Source organism: Rattus norvegicus, chromosome 7 (genome assembly GCF_036323735.1).
Source record: "Rattus norvegicus strain BN/NHsdMcwi chromosome 7, GRCr8, whole genome shotgun sequence".
Taxonomy (NCBI): Eukaryota; Metazoa; Chordata; class Mammalia; order Rodentia; family Muridae; genus Rattus; species Rattus norvegicus.
This window is the reverse complement of record NC_086025.1, coordinates 81378124-81400111: the sequence shown is the minus strand read 5'-3', so window position 1 is coordinate 81400111 and position 21988 is coordinate 81378124. Positions and strand designations below refer to the sequence as shown.

Genomic DNA, 21988 nt, shown 5'->3' with positions numbered 1-21988 from the left:
TGAAAAAGAGTTTGAAAGAAAAGTGGAATCTTGAATATCTAGAAAATCAATGAAGTGAAGCTACGGTATCCAGATTAGAATACTTCATCTTTTTCAGATATAAGGTCATATGCATTAATGTATGTTCGTTATAATTATTTTCGGACTCCAGTGACTCTTCATGGTATAAAACAATTTGTTCTGATATCTTATGTGGTTAACTTATAGAATCCATACCATATGTTTTAGACATTGAAACTAGTGTGCTAATTGATATACTTGGATATAAACAATGTTTGCAAGGCAAGAACCATGCCACTAGGATGAGCATATTCACATATAGCAAGAACTTACAGTTTATGCATATAGAAATAAAACCTACTTCTTAAACTCAAATGCCAAGTCCTGTGTTTTAACAGAGCATCAAAATAACTATGATTTCATTGAAGACAAGGTCTGAATATCATTCCACAATGTTATCTCTTTTTTTAGCTTCTATATTGTTTCACACTCTTCCCACCTTCTGACTGCCTCTTTGCCATCTGCTTTGCTTGTTCCTTTTCCTCTTTTGAAAACTTGACTGCTAACCGAAAAACTGTTCTACCCACACTCCACCCCTCCTCCTTTGTCCTAGCTCCCACACCCACTATACTTCTTCAAATAAAAATTCATACAAAATTATACAAGCACTATATTATAAACTTTTACTTTGGAGACAAGGTCTTGCTATAAATTCCCCACTGGCCTGTAACTTATTTACACTGGGCTACCTTCTCATTAATATATTAATCTCCTGCCTTGGTCTCTCTAATTTGGTGGTTGCAAGTCTTTATAAGTATTAGACACCAACTTTTATGAAGCTATATTTGGAATTTACCTTCCTCATTTCTATTGCTTAATTATGTACCTGTGGTTACTTTTAAGAGTTATGTTTCTGCATTTTTAGTGTATCAGTTGTTGTGACTTTTTAGTTCTCCCTGGGAGCCTTTTTAAGTCACCACACCCAGGGGATTCTTCTTAAATATAAGAAGGAGAATCTCAGAATAGAGAAGGGGCATATGTACTAGGTACTATAAAGAGAAAAGATATTTCAGGATTGGCTAGATATAGAACTACGATGTAGTAAGAAAAGATTAAAAATTATATTCAACTGTATATGAATAGAACAATCTTGTGTTTTTAATAAATATGAAGGAACTGAAAATGGAGTTGCGTGGGAGGGAATCCACAGTTACTATAACGCTGTCACTATTATTTTTAACATTCACTATGTGCCAGGCATTATGTTAACAACTGCATATATTTTGTCTCATTTACTTCTTCAAAAAACTTGGTGAAGACATTATCATCTCCATTTTAGAAATGAAAAGCATAAGGCTGAGAACGAAGCAGTCTTCCAAATCTTAAATGACTGCAACACTCTTTAAAGGATTCACATAGACAGGGAAGATAAATCAGATTTCAGAGCATCAAAAAGGGAAACACAAAGAAAAAATATAAAACACAAAGTAGTACACTGTACTCACTTGGTAATTTCGGACCCATATAAGTTTATTTCCTCTTTTCATTTTTATTTTAAAGTTTTACAGGGTTCTATGTAATATAATAACACTAAAATACATTATTAGAACAAAGAATATTATAAAATTTAAGAACAAGAGTTAAACACAATGTCTTAGGGTTTACATCGCTGTGAAGAGATACCATGACCAAGTCAACTCATAAATTACTACATTTAACTGGGGCTGGCTTACAGTTTCAGAGGTTTAGTATGCCACTGTCATGGTAGGAAGCATGGTAGCATCCAAGCATACATGGTGCTGGAGGGGCCAAAATTTCTACACTTTGATTCAAAGGCAACCAGGAAGAGTCTGTCTTCCACAGGTAGCCAAGAGGTGAGTAGCATTCCACACTGGGCAGAGCTGAAGCATGGAGATCTCAAAACTCCACCTCCACAGTGACACACGTTTTTTAACAATATAGTGCATCTCTGATAAGTCACATTTCATAGTAGTGCCACTTCTCATGGGCCAAACATATTTAAACCACCACATACTGCCAGGTATGATGATATACATCCACAATCCAGTCATTTAGGTGGTAGGGGCATGGAGATCAATAATTCAAAATCATTTTCAGCTCACTTGGAAGATCTAAGCCAGCCTGGGCTAGATGAGATCCTGTCTCAAAACTGTAATAAAAGTTAGATGAACCTAAATAAGTATTTAGATATAATGGTGTGTTAATGCTATTCTTCTTTGTAAAGAATTATAGTTGTCAAGCATACAGACATATTGATTTCAATGTGTACAAGCTTCATAGAAACACACACTGAATGTTGTTTTAAAATACACATAGAACAGGACACAAGAATGCATTGAATCATAAAACATATTTTGAGCACTTTGTTGAAACAAATACTGAATAAGTAACATGTTTCGTGGGATTATTTTTATCAATGTCCTGGGCTGGCCTACACTCAACCTTAAATTACAGCAATAAAAAAAATTATCATGACTTGTAAGTCATGTGTTTAAAGTATTTTAATGTTCCCTAACATTTTTATCTACATTTTATGGTAAAAATAATGTTAAAAGATATGATTGATTCCAGCAAATGAGATTACTGTTAACATGGGAACAAAAGCAAACGCAAGAAGTTTGAGACTTTAGGATCTATATATATATAAATGAAAACAGAAATGATAAACCTTTTTCTTTTCTTCAAGACATTTACTTATTTTGCAAAACTGGATGAATCATGTTGATTAAAATTGTTCTAAGACAGAACTTACGTGTTCTGTCATTTTTCATAAATGATAGAGTTATGCATTCATTGCAATGTCAAGTCATTTTTTGACTGTTAATGTTGCTTCTCTTGGATTCTAACATATATCCTAGTGTAATATTCAGCCATAGGTATTCTACCATTGTCGGCTGGGATGTATAAAATCTATTCATTTACAAGGCACATACTGCTTCAATTTCATCCTAATTTACATTAGTTCTACAAAGCTTAACAATGTCTGCAAAGATTGACCTGCTTATTGCTTACAAGGCACACATGTGTATGGCTTAAAAAACATTCGTTGCTACTAGAAACCATTGCTTTGGTTCTGGAAACAGTAATGGAGGGAACCTGCTGACATAGTAATTGAAGTTTTAAAATGGCTGTCCACTGTGGGTCTGAACAGAGAATTGTTCTCAAGTCTCATGGGTGCTTGGGCAGAATAAATGTACTTTTGTTCCAGGGCATGCTGTAAATAGCTGTATCAGTGTTACTGTGCCTTTGAGAAATCATTAATATAGTTGCCGTCCTCAAATTGTATGGTTGAGCAGTCAAGAAATTGTTATTTGTAAAGGGACATAATTTCATATGGAAAATAGCAAATTATAAACTAAAAGATAGTAATAATTAATAATATAACTGCAAAATGAAATATCATTTCCTAAATCGCATATATATGAAGTATTTGTTACTTTAAGATTATGAAAATAATTGTGTTTTAGTTGAATATGCAATAAATCCACAAAATGCAGCTTATGTAAATTATCAGCTTTAACATTATTGTCATACGTAATTGCAATTTCTGCATTTTTAGTGAATGATAATTGTAGGAGAAGTAATATTAGTAATTTAAAAACATTTAACAAATCTAAAAATAGTACCCTGGACAAATTGTTTTGATGTGTCCAATCACTATTTATTGGGTGGCTCCAAATAGTCAAGAGTTTTGAGTTTTCCCCTACAGTACCATGTACAACTTGTGAGAACAGTGGGGAAGGTGACTAAGAGAAGACAGGACAAAGATGTCAAAGAGAAGCTAAAGTCTTATGTTGGCATGCCAAAATACCACTCCTTAATTACTACATCCAATCCTTCCATAAACTATCTTTCCATTAACTCATTAGTTTATTAATCACTTATGTTCAACACTCAGCAGGAGTGATCATGGTAAATTAAATGGTATCTATAATGTAGAATATGAATTTGATATTATTTTGTGTTAATGGCAAATCATACTCACAAATCCAAGAAATATGCAGTAGGCTATTTTAAGATGCCAGGTACAATGATTTGCAATTTTATGTAAGAAAGATATTTTCATATTTGAAATAATGCATGATGACCAGGCAAAAATACTATGCAAGTCATTTTAAATATGGGAAATATGCCATGAGTAAACTTACAATGTTAGGATCAGATCTAGGGCATGAGGTGGAGAAAGACGACTATTTCAGTTTTGGAATTTTTGTAAATAGAAAAGGAGTTTAAAAACAATAGCAAAATTTTTTTATAGATCTATGAAAATATGTTTGGAAGCCTTCTAAGCATGAGGGCTATATAATTGTACTATGTAAAGAGTTCACGTCTGTCCATTTGGATTACAATATAGCAACATGTGGATATTACAGGAATTACATATTATACTTTTAATTCAGTGTTCAAAGAAACTGTTTCTCTTTGTAAATAAATTATTCAATTATAAATTATTTCAGGACACATTCAGGATCAAAGTTTTTTTTTTTTTATTCGATTATAAATTATTTCAGGACACATTCAAGAAGAATGTTTTTTAAGTACTAATACTGTGTCTATTTAAAAGGGTCCTATGATATCAATGTTTTATTGAAATACTTGTATCCAACAGGGAATTCTGCAAAAATTTCATAGTTTTGTGAGGCATCAGGCTGTGCAAACCCTTCTTCTACTGCAGATTGCCCATCTTCTGATTACCAAAATCACCCAGGATTCATGTCTAAATTTAGGATTTTTCGGATTGGTCATTCAATGACAGATCAGCTTAAATAACTGAAGTAGTAATTCACTTAAGTATTGAGATGCATACAGAGTTAATTAAATAATTGTTCACATTTTACCCACCTTATTCTGTGACCTTCAAGCATATACTATAATATATTTACCACCTCGAACCACAGACATACAGACACAGACAGATAGGCAGACACACTCATGCTCACATGGACGCATGAACACACACACACACACACACACACACACACACACACACACACACACACACTTTTAAAGTGCTTAGAGTTTAAATGAAACTGCTTAGCCATCAATGTGGTCCATTGATCCATTGTAGCCGATTCAACAAAAATATCCAAGCACGGAAGGCGTTTGCAACCCCATAGGAAGAACAATAATGTCCACCAACCAGACACCCCAGAGCTCCTCGGGACTAATCCACCAACTAATACACCAAGAGTACACATGGAGTGACCCATGGCTCCAGCCACATATGTGGCTCAGGATGGCCTTGTTGGACATCAATGGGAGGAGAGGCCCCTGGTCCTGGGAAGGCTTGTTTCCCAGGGTAGGGGAATGCCAGGGCAGGGAGGCAGAAGTAAGTGAATTGGTGGTGGAGCACCATCATAGAAGCAGGGAAAGGGAGGATGGAATAGAGGATTTCCAGAAGTGAAACCGGGAACCGGGATAACATTTGAAACGTAAATAAATAAAATATCCACAAGAAATTAAAAAAAATCCAAGAAGGGTTCAATTAAACACTTCATACACAAATGAGAACTGTGTGTACAGTTTGCATTATAAATAATTGTTAATAAAACCAGTGTTTATCATCAGCTCTGAAGTCTTTAAGACATTACATGTCATGTGTCCTCTTGCATTGTGTTTGTATTTGTAATACTTGGCCCATTGACTATTATGCACAAATTTCTGTATTAATGGCAGGCATTAAAAAGTACTTACACAATATTGTATGAAAGCCTGTTGAATTATATTAAGTAATTTGAGAAATTAGACATATGACAATTATAAGCATGAAGAGTTGATCCGGAATAATGCTTATTGGTAAATGCAATTAAAAATTTTGGCCAAGAGCAATGCAGAACCGTTCGAAGTTTACCAACCAGATACACGCATAGCAGGTGTTTTTCTGTAGCTGTTATCCATGCTATCTTTATTTCATGGAAATTGTTACAGTTGAAAAGATGCATAACAAGGATGATATTAGCAATTTATAGAGTGACATATGGTGAAGGAGATGGGCAGATGGTGTAGATATGAAAGTTTATCACATATTTGTTTCTTACTGCTTTTTTTCTTCTAAAAGCAGTAGTTTGAGTTTTAGCATATATTTTTTATTGACATATATAATTTGCAATGTGCTGTCAAAAACGACTTGAGTCACTTTTCTTTCACATGCTATTTGACAGATGTAAATTGTGATGATTTATAGATTTCTTACACATAACTATTAATTTAAAACTTTAGATTACCTAAATATTTCTTACATTCCTTTACATCTCTTCATATGAGAATTCTTTACTATTAGAAAATATATAAAGTGGTTCTATTTTGGTATATGGAGAGATTTCAGTAATGACCAATAACAAACTTCTATTTCCAATTTAATTATCTTTTGAAAGCCTGAATTTGCTTATTTGCTTTTTCTTTTTGGGACTCCAATTTGCTTATTTATAAATCATGGGTGTAAATACAGAAAGCGATGGCCATGGGCTTCTCCTGTGATGAATTCCAAGTATTTTAAGAATCATGTGTTAATTTTTTGGACTATTTTACTCAATATGATTATCATTACTTCAAAAGTCTTTTGTAAGTCCTCAAAACAAGTATCTGTCTCAGTTCTTGGAACACAGAGGCAATAATACATTTGAGAGGTAGGATAAACTATTTATCAGAGAAAATTTTAGTTTTCATTGGTATGTGACGTATATATTAGGGTTTTTTAATCAAGTAAATATTGCATTTAGTTTGACCCAAACTTGTTCTTTAATCAATAATAATTTATATTATATGAATATTTTGTAACTCATTTCTCACAAAATTATTACTTCATGTCAGAATTAATGTTATATTTTTGTATCTTTATTATTATCAAGATTGTTTTGCCTTATATGAAGTTTAAAATGTGTACCATAAAAAAATAGTAAGGTTATACTGTGAACTTGGCATATGCAAGTAATAATTATAGATTTTTAAAAAGTTAAATAATGAACATTTCCATGTTTTTGAGAATTTTATGTATCATTAATCTGTTTACATAATTCCCTCTTCCTCTCATCTCTTCAAGTATTCTGATCTGTCTGACTCACTCTAAAATTCATGGCTTCTTATTTTATTATTATTATTATTATTATTATTATTATAACTATTATTATTATACTTACATGCAGTGTATATCATATATACCTCATGCATATGCTTGCATTTATAAATGAATCCAACCGAGTTCCATTATTATTGCTCATTGTGTTTATGTATTTATCTCTCTGTTTGTGTCTGTGTATCTGTGTGTGTGTATGTTTGTGTGTATTTCTGTGTGTATGTTTGTGCCTGTGTGTGTACATGTTTGTGTATGTGCCTATATGTATGTATCTGTGCATATATATGTGTGTGGTTTGTTTGTGCATATATGTGTGTGTGTGTTTGTTTGTGTGTGCATGTGCACACATGTACACTCAGGGCTTCTTCAGTTGTATTGCATAACCTATTTAGGGAGCTAGTCACTGCAGAAGACTTACTCCTGCTCTTTCAGTAGCAGTGATTGTTCTCCTCATCTAGGAGTAGGGTCTTCTGTGATTTTTTCACCCTCAGTGGCTTGTCTACAGATGATGGCACTTTTCAGATCCTGCTTAGGTGATCACATTGCTGAAATTTCATGATTGAAGTGTCATATTAAGAAGACTTTTACTGTTGAAGATTAGTAGTGGTCAGTTCTTATGATATAAGTTGGAATGTAGGTTTTCCATCGGGTTAGCTTTGAGTACCTGGAATATTTTTGTTTTGCTTTTGTTTGTTTTTTTAATTTGATCAGTTGTACTTACTGAATATTCTCTGTCAACTCCAAAAAGAAATCCATTTCATAGGCGAGAGAGTTCCAGTATCAGCAATTTCAGATTAATATGGATTCTAAGAGAATTGGGGTAAAAAAACAATGTATTAAATAATTTCTTTTTAATGTTTTTCAAACAGAAGTTTTAAAGGCTTCAGGTTTCAATTTAATGGAATCAAAATAAAATGCAGTAGAACCTATAGGAACACAACTGAGGACTTCATAGGTATTACAGGCTTTGGTAACAGTTGATAATTTATCTAAAGAGTCTAGAACTGGAATATTCTGAAGTGTAGTATCTTTTAAATTTTATTTTGAGATGATAATATTATTACAACATTTTTGCCTCCCTTTACTTAATTGAAACCCTCATATATGCTTTTCCCCGGTCATTCAATTAATAGTGCCCCATTATAATAATTATTATTCACGCATATGTATGCATGTATACATATATACATACATTTATATAGGTGTGTGTATTAATCTGAAACGAAACAATAAATGCTAGTGCTAGTGAAAGGTGTACAGGAAATTTGGGATTTTAACATTGAAACAACATCTTTTCCTTGTAGTATATCTATGATGTAATTCAGAACTGTGAGAGTGAATACATTAATCTTTCTGTTTGTTTCGTAGACATGCTATAATTTAGTATGAAAAACCAACAGAGAATCAATAGCTTTTCTACTTTTTTGATGAGATAAGAAAATGGAAAAACAAAAAGTGAAAAAATCCTTACATTAATTGCTTTCTCCATTGTTGGAAAAATATAACTTTAGAGCTCTTCATGTTTGGAACAAAACACAGATGAAATTGAATATATTCTGTCTTCTAGAATATATAGTGCTTTTTAGGTTTACACACACACACACACACACACACACACACACACACACACAGAAGAATATAGGAAATGTAAAAGACTGAAAACATGAGTAAACTATAGATAATAGAAAGCAAATAGGCAGTGGGTGGATGGGTGGGTAACACCATCAAAGAAGAAGGCCGAAGGAATATGAGATAAGGGATTTACGTATGGGAAACCAGGAAAGGGAATAAAATTGAAATGTAAACAAAAATGTCCAATAAAAAAAAGAACAGAGGAGAATGAAAAAGAAAAGGAATAGGCAAATGCATTATTGAGAAAAGGTAAATTTTTAATTTTCTGGAATTGGAATTTTATTAGAATTTATCTCTCTTTAGGGCTTTTCCTTGTGCTAAGTAATGAGGAATGTTCTGGAGCTTTCCTAGTCTTCTAGTTTTTGTGAAAGTATGTAATCAGTATTCAGTAAATGTGCAGTAACTGGTGTATGATAAACATCAGTCACTGATACTAGAGTAGGACAATAAATCCTTTGTTTACCACTCTCCTAGATACAATGCATGAATCACAAAGTCAAATTGAACAAATCATGCCCTTGAGTAATTTACAATCTTATTGAAAATGCTCTACATTCAAAATGAAACAATGGGAGAGCATCCATAACACAATGAGGTGTGATTATACCGTCAATACTTAAGTTATACAGATAATTCAAAACAGAAAAAAGTGAATAAATTCAGAGAATCATGAAAATAATAGTCTCTTTATCTCCTAATTATTAGTATATGTTGCCTTATTATAAAAACAATCGGTTTCAGCAACACTGATATTTATTTGCTAACGAATTCTAATTAAAAGAGACAAAAGATGAGTTTTCATCTTCATGGGAATCAGAGGTGTAGATTATAATGGGAATAACTATAAAACATAGCAGGAACAGAAGAGTAAAATTTACCATGTATCATGAAAGGAGCTTTAAAACAGACACATAATCACTTTTCCTAGAATTCAGGAAGAGGTAGAAAGACATGGTAATTATGACATGGAAATATGCCAAGGTAGTAAACATGGATTTATGGTCATGAGATCATCAAAGAGATGGTGGTGAAAGGGAGAGAGATGTAGAAGGATGGATGAATTGACTACAATGGTCTTATGCATTTTATGGTGTGAGGGAAATGACTGTAGACCTTCATGTTTTTAGTATTTGGTTCTTATACGGTGAATTGTTTTGGCAGGTTGTGGAGCATTTTGGAAATGATGCTAAGCTGGCAGATTTAAGGCTGTGGGGATGGATCCTTATGCTTCTGACATCATGTACTGAGTACCTTGTTTTTCTACCATGATAGATTTTATACATGTTAACAAAAATGTACTCCTTTCCTTCAAGTTGCTTCTGACTGGAATTCGGTCACAGAAAATTAGAATCATTAGCACATGTGTAAACACAAATATTAGGTTTTATCTTGGAAACTGTACTGGTTAGTTTTGTGTGTCAACTTGACACAAGCTGGAGTTATCACAGAAAAGGAGCCACAGTTGTGGAAATGCCTTCTTGAGACCCAGCTGTAGGGCATTTTCTCAACTGGTGATCAAGGTGGGAGGACCCAGCCCACTGTAGGTGGTGCTATCCCTGGGCTGGTGAGCAAGCTTGGGGAAGCAAGCCAATAAGAAACATCCCTCCATGACCTCTGCATCAGCTCCTGCTTCCTGACCTGCTTGAGTTCTAGTCCTGACTTCCTTTGGTGATGAAACAGCAACGTGGAAGTCTAAGCTGAATAAACATTATCCTCCCCAACTTACTTCTAAGTCATGATGTTTGTGCAGGAATAAAAACCCTGACTAAGACAGGAACATAAAAGAGAATTCCCTTTGCTTCTTGACAAAGCAGGTTATAATTCTAGTAGAAAGAGCTTTAAAAACTTTCCCACTTATTATTTTGTCCAATAAGAGTATAGTAGGCATAGGAAAAGAATGATCTAAAACGACAAAATTTCTGTCCACAGAGAATTTATTATCAATAGTAGGATTTAAAAGAAGGTCACAATTATTTTCATTCTTAATAAATTGTGATAATAAGTGTTGGTTGAATACTTTGGTGCACATGAACAATGCATTCTACCTTCCAACGATATCACAAGCTTGATACATATATTAGGTGCAACCAATATACTACTACAGAGGCATTCGACAGAATACAGGAGGAAGCACCTAGTTTGCATTTTAAAGTTTAATGAATTGTGGTTATTGAGGAGACAAATGGAGAATGACAAGAAAACATTATATAAAGGTAATATTATTTGAGACATAATCTGTTAGGAGACGTATACTACTTTAAAATCAATTTTGATCATTTTAAATATAGATGTCTATTTTAATGAATATAAGAAAAATATCCTTTTGAATTCTGAGGCTTATTTTATTGATAATTTCAAATAAATTAAGTTGTTTCAGCTCTTAAAATTTGTGGTTATTCAACTTTTATCACATACTTTGCAACTCTTTTCTCTCATGCCATTTTACTTATTTTTTATACTTTTCTTATTCTCTCATACATTATGTCCTGACCACAGTTTTGCCCCCTCTGTACAACTTCCCCTCACTCCTCCATCTCTCCTCTCCCCCAGATCAACTCCTACCTCTTTTTCCTTTAGAAAGCAAAGAGTCGGTGTTGGGGATTTAGCTCAGTGGTAGAGTGCTTGCCTAGGAAGCGCAAAGCCCTGGGTTCGGTCCCCAGCTCTGAAAAAAAGAACCAAAAAAAAAAAAAAGTTAAAAAAAGAAAGCAAAGAGTCAATGGAAGGAGAGGCCCTTGATCCTGTGTAGGCTAATGCCCCTGTGTAGGGGAATACCATGGCTGGGAGGAACAAAGGAGTGAGAGGGTGGATGGGGGAACACCCTCACAGAAGCAGGAGTACAGGGATGGGATAGGGGGTTGTAGGAGGAAAAATCAGAAAAGGGGATAACATTTGAAATCTAAATAAAGAAAGTATCCAATAAAAGGAAATACTTTAAAAAAAAGAAAAATAAAACAAGCAAACAAAAAACCAAAAAACAAAACAAAAGCAAATAAAACAAGCAAGCCATGATATGAACCATGATATTGGTGATCAGTCTAAGTGCACTTCGTTAGGCTCTGTTTATAGGATATCCAGGGGAGGCATGCTCTTTCCCTTTGAGTGATTATCGAATGAAAATACCTTCTGGGTTAAGAACAGAAGTATATGTCCAGTTTTCTAGCACTAGGACCCAGTCTTCTACATACCTCTAGAGGTACTGTGCATCCTGCCAAACGCTCAGTGATTCATATGTATGTTTTGGTCTGATGTGTTTATAAGGTCATGTTTCTTTGGTGTCTCCCATCACTGCCTATTCTTACAATCATTCTGCCTCTCCTTTTACAAGGGTTTCCCAACTCTAATGGGAGGGATATGATAGAGACATTCATTCCATTTACCCCATTCAAAACTAAAATTTCCAAACATTCACTTTCTGTTCATTGTAATTTCAGTTTCCTGAGTTCCCATTTATTAACTTATGTTCTTAATTTCTGGGCTGACAAAGTTCTCTTGAAAAATAATGTCCTGCACAAATGAGTTTAAGTATCTTCTCCCCATTCAGTCATATCAGATTCAGTATATTTTGGAATTATATTGATGTTTTTGTTCCATTTGCATTGACTTTTATGCAGTATGATCAGTGTGGATCTATTTCCTACTTTTACATGCAGCCATTGATGTTGACCAACTCCATTGATTGAAGAAGTTGCTTCTATCCATTGTGTATTTCTGGCTTTTTAAAAAATCATAAATCAGATTTTAAAAGTTATATTGACTAATATCTGAGTTTTCCATTCAGTTCCATTGATCAAAATGTCTGTTGTGCCAACAACCATTGCTACCTTTATTACTAAAATTCTATACTAAATTTGCTACCAAGGATAGTTACACCTCTTGCCATTCCTTTATTATTTTATTATTCAGGTTTGTATTAGCTTTCCTTGCCCTTGGGTCTTCTCGCTTTGGGGAGGAGGTGGTATTTGTTTTCCTGTGTGTGTGTGTGTGTGTGTGTGTGTGTGTGTGTGTGTGTGTGTGTGTGAAGTCTGTGTATATAAGTATGTACGTATGGATACCTGTATTGAGGTTATTGTGAAAGGGTCCTTGGTCCCTTTGTCAGTGCACTAATCACTTATATATAAAAAGAATACTGATTTTGCGTATCATGCTACTTGGCTGAAGCCTTTTATCAGACATCAAGATTTCCTTGTATACTATTTAGAATCATTTATGTATAGTATCATCTCAACTGCAATAAAGACAGCTTGACTTATTTCTTTCCCCTTTGTATCTCCAATCTCTTTTCATGGTCCTATTGCTCTTGATAAAATTCCAAGTTCTGTATGGAATAAGTATAATGAGAGTGAACAACCCTGTATTGTTCCTAATTTTATTGGGAATACTTTGAGTTTTTCTCCATTTAGATTGATGTTTGTTACAGCTTGCAGTAAAACACCTCTATTATGCATGTTCTCTGGTATCTTTAATCTCTTCAGGATGTTTCCCAAAACAATTCATTGAAAGGCTATCATCTCATTATGTTAGAATGATCATTTTCAAAGGAAATGTCTGTGTTTGTACTTGTCCATGCCTGTCCATGTGAATATTTACAAAGCTAAATCTTAAACAGTACTTGAGCAAATTTATTGGATAGAGTGTCTCTATGAAACACTATGGAGAGTCTACATTAAATATGCGTATAATTCCTTTATGATCTAGTAATTCCGTCACTTAGTTTAAAATCCCCCCTAAATGAACTAGTAAACTGAAGATATATTTCCAATTTCATATTTATTGTCACAGCAGTCATAATTTCTGAGATATTGATTCAAATTAAATGCTCACAATACTTGAATAGAAGCATAAATAAGTTACATATATATTATTGGACCATTTTAACCCATCAGCTCTCAATAATGACATGGAGGCTTTTATTATTTGTGAAAGCTTGTTCTCAATAGCTTATATAATTTAATAAGTGTTTTGTACTAATTCACCTTTGTTACCTGAGCCAATATTTACAGTCCCTGGAAGTCTGATTTCTCCATGTCTCTATCTCTCCGTTGGAATTCTCCCCGAGCATTTCTCTCTCTGCATGAAAGTCCCACTTTCCCTTTTCTGCCTGGGTATAAGGCATCAGCCCTTTATTAAAACCAATCAGAGAATGCCTTAGACATATGAAGAATGACAGACGCAGACCTTCACACAGCACACAGGAAGATTGTCCAAATATCTATACATCTTGAAAAATTACTTAACTTTAAGAAATGAAATTACATAATTTGTAACAACATGAATTAACCTGGAAGTTATCTGGCTAGTTAAATATGCCACTGAGTAAGAAAAAACAGTGTGAGGTCATAAGGGAATGATTTCTCACTTATTGTAGAGTCTAAAAACTGATCTCAAGTAAGCATAAAATGAACAATGATTGCAATGTGCTAGCTATTAAAGATCGTAGTATGATATATTTTAGAGGTATAATGTACAGTATAATCACAATAATGGTTAATTCTCTGTTGTATACTGAAAATTATTGAGAGAGCATATTTTTAATTCTGACTATAACAACGGAACTCAATGAACTTGGTAAAGATCATGTTAATTAATACATACATACAATATGTGTGTCAGGTGTGGAGGCACACAACTTTAATTCCAGTGCTAGGGAGACAGGGCCAGGAGAATCTCTGTGAGTTTGAAGCCAGCCTTGTCTAAAAAATGAGTTACAGGTTAGCCAGGGCTGTTACATAGAGAAACCCTGTCTTGAAAAACATATATATGTATGTGTGCGTATTATATGTGATATAAATTATATAATATATTTAATATACTAAATGTGTATATGTGTACATATATTATATATAGCATATATAATATGTGTAATATATATAGACATATTATTTTATATACAATAATTATTTAACATACTAATAACAAAAATATAAGTTAAAATAAATACAAAACAGAAAAGAAGCTATGTTCTGAATGGAGCAACATAAAAGATAATATATCCTTTTGTCAGGCTATTATAATAATTTTGGTAAAACTCAGAATCACTTTAGATTAAAAGCCAATGATAACAAAGATGCAGAGAAGACATCAAAACTTTAATGTGTTGGGGAAACTCAAGTACCATGGAACAGACAAAGAAAAGAGAATCTCTAAAGAATACTGAAGAAATGAGTCCCTAAAGCCAGGTATAGATAATAAAAGAAATTGTTCCCTTATGACCTAAAGAGTTAACTGAGGAGGAGAAGTGACAAGAAGGAAGGTGTTGCATTTCTCCAGCTACATATGTAATGGAGGATGGCTTTATCTGCCATCAATGGGAGGGGAGGCCCTAGGTCCTGTGAAGGCTAGATGTCCTAGTATAGTAGTGAAATGGGAGTGGGTAGGTGGGGGAGCACCCTTCTAGAGGCATGGGGGAGGGAGAGGTAACTGGGAAGGGAGATAGCATTTGAAATGTATAAATAAAATAACCAATAAAAAATTTAAAAAAATAATTTACCTATCTTAAGTCTAAGTCACTTTGCTATTGTAGCTGACCTTCCTGTCTGAGTTCATCTGAGACCAGAAACTACAGTTTCTGGTGCTTAACCCCTCAAAGCAGTAGATTCAGTAGAAGATTAATTGCTAGAGCCTTTTCCCTCTTGTCCAGATGCCTCTTGCTTATCAGGCTAGGAGGAAGTTTGGAGGAATAAACTTCTATTAAACCAGGAGAAGAGAGTCATGTTCGCAGAAGGAAAAAGTTTTACACAAGCAAATATGGATTAAACACATAAATTCATACACACTAAAGATTAATTCTTACACACTAAAATGTCTTCGTTAAAACAGTTGGGCCAAGCTTACATACTTATCTTATAATTACATACTTACTCACACACATCCATAGTTACATATGTATAGGAAGCAAAAAACCAGTACAGGAAGAACTCACTCATTCTGACTGAAAATTGAGCTCCAATCTTTATTTAATAAAGAAATAAAAAGCTTCTATTCTTTTACTGGTAAATAAATTTAACCCAAATTGGTAAGAAAAAAGGTTTGTCTTCTTTAGTAAGCCTAAGCCTATCTTAATATTAAGGCCTGTTCTGTCCTAGTGTAAAGAGCAGCCTGCCTGGTCCTTCTGATCTATCCTTAGCTTTTTTTCCTCTTTCCATCAGCATTTTGCATATTGCTCTCTTATTTTTTAAGTTGTCTTATAATTTCTAAGTTATTGCACTCTGCATTCTCTTTCTATTCTTTCTCTCTCCTCCTGCTCTAATATAACAATGCCCTTGCTTCCAATATGTTACTTCCAATGGTATGTATCCAATGTTATGCCCTCCAATATTATCTCTTTCAATCCTATCTTTCCTAGTGTTTTGTATCTTTTCTGGGAGAATAGATCACATGTTTTTTCCCAGCATCCATTTTTCTACAAAAGTTCTCTAGAAGTTGAAACATAAATTCACTTCATAAATTGAATAAAAGGATTTCAACAGAGAATGTTTACATGCATATCCATTATCTGGATAAATATTCATCATATGTTACTACCTCTACAGGTTCATGGAGAGGTAAAGACCATAAATTTTGTGACTAAATTATTAGTAAAGTTTTGTATAGACCAACCCAGTCAATATTTTTTCTTCTGTCCTTGCACCTATAGTAAATCCTTAGTTCCCTTTATATGACCTTTTGTTAATTGTTTACATGCCCTTAGAATGTGTTCTAAGTTTTAGATGTGTACTTGCTATCTCAGCAGCAAATAACTCATGACACTTGAAGACTACTTTAGTTCTCATTGCAGTTTTGATATCAGAAAGGACTTAATAACAGTCCTATTATAAAAGAGCATAATAATGACAAACATAAGTTTAGGAAATCTTATAAAATCATCATTAAAAAGTAATCAGTCATCTATTTGTCTATATAGCATCACTACAAGACAGTACATCTTTGTTGTCTGCAGAAACCTGCTCAACTGGTGGGCTAATACTAGGGATTGTTATATATATTTAATAATAATAGGAAAAGCATATTAATAACAGGGATCTTTCCTAAAATGAAATTCTTCTTGGCCTTGCATAAAGAAGCAATTCTGTCATTAACTCTAACATTCTATGGCAGAACCGTCCAAGAAAGTCACCTGCTAGTTTTCAGCTTCCCCTTGATGGCTTCTAGCAGGGAAGTTTTGTAAGGGAGTTGGAACTGGAACTAAATTTGATATAAGCAGTGGGGGAGGGAGGTCAGTGGGTATTATGTCTCAGAATACAATTATATCCTGAGAGTTTCACATAGCCATGAGTCCCTCATTACTGGACACACATTATAATTACCTTGAGGGCTTTTAAAATAAGAATCCATGTCTGACGCTAACCTCTGGCCAATTAAATCACATCTCTGGAGGATAATTCAGTAAGCACCACCATTTCTGTGATAAATCAATTCATTTAACTGCATCAAGGATTCAAAAAACTACTTGAAATGATTCTGCTCCTTAGATATTCTCTCAATTATTCCCAAGGAGGAAAGCACTCACGAGCATGCTATTTGGAACCCTTAGTTACCTCTCTAATGCTCCCAATGGACAGATTAGCAAAATGGACATTTGTTGCACCAGATCACTGATCCAAACCAGTAGTTTCCTCTTCCTTTTCTCCCTGAAAGCAATCAGGTACTGAGAGCCTTATGCCTTTGCATGCTTACTGTCAAGGAAGCACTCATTTAAAGCTCACCAGGAACTAAGAGGTGAAATGAAAAAGATTTTCTTTTGAAATATATATTTTGAGAAAAGAAATGAAATGGAGTCAGACCTAAAAGATATGAATATAATTTGCACCATGTCATCTTTAACATTTTTGGTCCAAGGAACCAAGACTAGACAGATATCAATTTATGTCATGGAGATGATTTTTAAGCATGGATTTTTAGCGTGTGAAAAATAATGGCAATACTTTTTTACATACTCTAGTATTTTTGAGCCCATTTATTCTTGTTATGTGCTATGAATTAGTCATATAAATTATGCAGTCCTTGATATTTCTGTTTGGTTTTATTTTAAACAAAACATAGGACATTCTTCATTACTATGAAGAATGACTAGAGATACAGTTCAGTGAATAATGCCATTTAAGTGTATTTGATCACTGGAGTCAACATGATGGAAAAGATAGCCAACTCCTGCAGATTGCCCTTTGACCTCTACATGTACACTGAAGTTTATGCATCAAAGCGTGTCCCCTGCCCCCCCCATACAATGGGAACATTTAAAAATATTTTTTAATTGTTGTAAACATAACTGTAAATGTATCTTTCATTTTCCTAATAAAATTGTCATCTCAGAGGTCTACTGCTGAATAAATCCACCCTTTCTACTTCTTTCTGAAGTTTGGCTGGCTAATTCAACTCAACTGTTCCATTTTAAACTCCTCTCCAAGCTGCCTGAATCAGTCTGGCTTCTCTCAGATTCTCACTGGATTGTTCTGCTCTTCAAACTCCCTCTGCAATTTGTTCATATCATCTGATTTCTTCCTATTGCCTGACTTCAATTACCTCTGGTGAACTTGCTAACGAACTCAAATCTACTCTACTGTGTTCACTGTACTGACTTTCAACTCATTGAACCAACAATTCACTGCAATGAACTCAACTGACTAAACAGAATTTACTGAACTCCATTCTGAATTGACAACCTGCCTCTTTCTCCCTGCCCTGCTCTTAAATAGATTTCCTCCTGAGACTTGAATATATCCTATCCCTGCCTCATTCTGTCAGATCTTTTTCTGATTCACCACATTGTCTGCCTCTCAATTAGATATCACAGTTTGGGATTAAAGGTCTGTGCTAAAGGATTCCAGCCAGAGGGTTCAAAGGTTTGTACTAAGCGTGTTTGTGTTTCAGCCGAATCACCCAGACCTAGAAGGTCTTTGGATGTGATAAGAACAGCCTTGTTGCTGGATTAAAAAGTCTCTACACATAATGGTGAAGCCACTAGGGATAGAGTAGGGAATGAGAAGGAGAAGGGAAGGAGTGAGCAATTTGAGGGTAAAAATGGTCAGAGTTTCTTACACACATTCATTAAAAATGTTATGTTGAACAATTGCAAAAATGGTTTCTTGAAACAACATATTATTGAAAACTTTAAAATTAAATCAGATGGTCAATATGCATGACTGGCATTTTCTCTTTTTCTTTTTTACTTTAGTAGTAAATGTTTTGTTGTTGTTTTATTGGGTAAAGTACTAGAAATTAATTTTTATCATTTCTGGGAAAAGAGTATCATTTTGGAGAATTTCATATACGCTTTTATATATAGTTTCAAAATGACACTTTGGGCTTATTTACAATTGGCTAATGTTTATAGTTAGGCTTGACCTTGAACACATGCCATTTTCAGTGTTTAAAGAGTTAACATTTTTGTCTTGAGGATTCAGCAATTATATATATATATATATATACATATATATATATATACATATATATATATCTCCTTACATCAATCATGCGGGGCATTCTGAAACTATTATTTTATCTAATGATACCCCACATCACTCTCATTTCTCTGAATCCACTACTAATTTCTTAGAAAAATAATACAATTAAAATGATTTAATCTAAAAATATTTATTAGGCCCTGCTAATTAAGGTTGAAATCTACCATTGTCTTATCAACTGTCTTGAGTTCAGTGCAAAATGCAGGATTCCCTTTACCTGTAAGGCTTCTCCTTTTCTGACCTTTATGAGGTGCCTGAAATCCTCACCCTCTACCTACAGAATATCACATAGCCTTGGTGAGATTACAAGTTCTATTACCACTTTTACACTTCCCCCGCCCTCACATAAGAACCTGTCCAACAAGTACCTGAGATTCCTGGAATGCCTCTCTATATGCAAAAGAGGCATTTACAGAACTTTAAACCTCCAGCCAATGATTTTCATTTACCCTGAAAACTCCTTCCAAGCCTCCAGAGTCCATATATATTTCTGGTTCACCCCCTAAAGTTTATGTGTACAAGCTGTTTCACTGAATACTCTCTGAGACACCTGCTTCATCTAATGTCATCTAAGAGCTGTAGCACTGAGATCTCTAGAGGAATACGTCACCCCCGTCCCCAACCCTCATCAAAAACATTATATTTTTAGAAAAAAAATTTATGCACCATACTTTGATCATAATTTTTCCCTCCTCTATTTTGGTCAAAATCCTTTCAACATCATTGCACATTTAACTACAAACCTTCTTTCCCCCACCCCCTCTCTCTTTTAGAAAATAGGTAATAAAATAATAAAACATTGAAAAGGGAGAAAGACCAACACACACACACACACACACACACACACACACACACACACACAGAGAGAGAGAGAGAGAGAGAGAGAGAGAGAGAGAGAGAGAGAGAGAAATTTTAAATGTGCAAAACTGGAAATCATGACACACAAGAGCAAGGACAAAGATTTTTTTTTAAATGGCCACATAAAAAATCAATGTGAGTCTAAAATAATCCATAAAAGTGCAAGTGAGTTTGTTTAGGAATGGCCATCTACTACTAGATGCTGTTAACTTGTTTCTTACCCAGGTAGGGAGCTGGAGAACACGAATGAAGAAGCTATCTCCAAGTAAGGACTTCTTGCAAATGGTGTTAGTTTTTAATCTTACTCTTTTCACGATTTCATCTCATAAAACTGATAACAGTAGTGGTTGTCATAAACTTTTTTTCAGTTGATTTCTTTGTTTCCTATTAGGGGAGGTAGGCTATTATTGTTGAAACCTATGAGAATATAATTGATTTTAGAATTATAATAGTTAAAGGAAAATGGTGAGCCTTTTCAGAGAGAGCTGTTGGATTCTTTAAAAGGCAATTTAATAAAAAATAAGAAAATATTGAATGCTTGCCAGCTACTAATTTATATTTTTGCAAGGCAGTCAGTCACTTGTGCTAAGAGTAAATGGATAAATAAGTGGAATAGGAAAGAAGTCCAAGGAACCCAGAATTATAAAAGTATGCTGGTAATCAAAAGGCAAGTCCATACTACATATAACTGAACCTGCATATTAACTACATTGCTGAAACTTGTAAGGATATTGTCAGGCTGACAAATATCTAGTGGGAAAAGAATTCCCCACATTAAAAAATACAATTTATAATGAAAAGAAAGGGAGTGATTATGTGCTTATGTCCCCCCATCCTTTTCTGTATATATCTGTATATTTATATAATAGTTTTTAGCACATAGAGAGAGTATTTAATTATCTTCAGATTGGGAAGTGACTTGTTGTGTTTCAAGTATGGAACTTGTCAGAATAACAGTAGACTCTGTAATAATGGAAGGTATAAACCATGTGCAATGAATCTTCCCAAATATAAAATAGATACATTCCTAAGAGATGTGTGTTCAGGTTTTACCTTTTGTTTCAATAGCATGTGTCTCCTGTAACATTGACATTTGTTTTGCTTATCACTGGTACATATATATATATATATATATATATATATATATATTTCTGTTCTAAGATACCATTCTTCCCTGTGTTAATTTCTGAATTCATCATATCTTCTCTGTATTCACCTCTATTATTTATCTTTTTCTACAAATTTCATTAACATTGTTCTTTAACATGTAAATAGTGTGTTCTAATTATTCTATCTACCTTACTTTATTATTCCTTCTCGTTTTGTCAGCATCACTTGCTTCCTAAAAGTTCCTTTTCTTGATTCATGACTATTGATTTTGTTTTACGGCTCATTTCATTTGACAGCATCCATCTGCATGCCTTCTGGATTGTAACTACACATTAGAGATGGCACAGATAAAAGAAGACAATAACTCCCTCTCTCTGAATCTCTCCTTAGCAAAGAGTATAATGGAAAAGTATGGCCTTTCCCTACCCTTCATCAATCTAATGGACAGGGCCTATTCTTGTGCAGACTCAGTACAAACTTCCAAAAATTAGGGTGAGTCAGTCATACAGATCACCGAGTAAAACACCTTGCAGTAATAGCCCAAGGACCTGAGCTTGATCCACAGGACCCATTGTGGAAGGCAAAAACTGACTATAGTGAATTCTAATCTGCCCACTTTGAGTATGATATGGCATGCACACAGACACAGAAAGACAGACAGACACACACACACACACACACACACACACACACACACAGACTATATGTGCACATAGTCAGGTGTACACTAAAAATAATAAATAAAATTGAGCTAAGAATTTGTGTGACATTTTGGAACTTCAAAGCAACTCTCTGGGGCTCTCATTAAAATTATTATTTTTCGAATGTCATTCAA

General features: G+C 34.1%; 1 protein-coding gene across 7 annotated transcripts in view; it reads left to right on the top strand.

Annotated features, from left to right (window-relative positions):
* Positions 1-21988, top strand: part of Csmd3 (CUB and Sushi multiple domains 3) — a 1319129-nt gene that overhangs the window by 556358 nt on the left and 740783 nt on the right. The window lies entirely within an intron of this gene.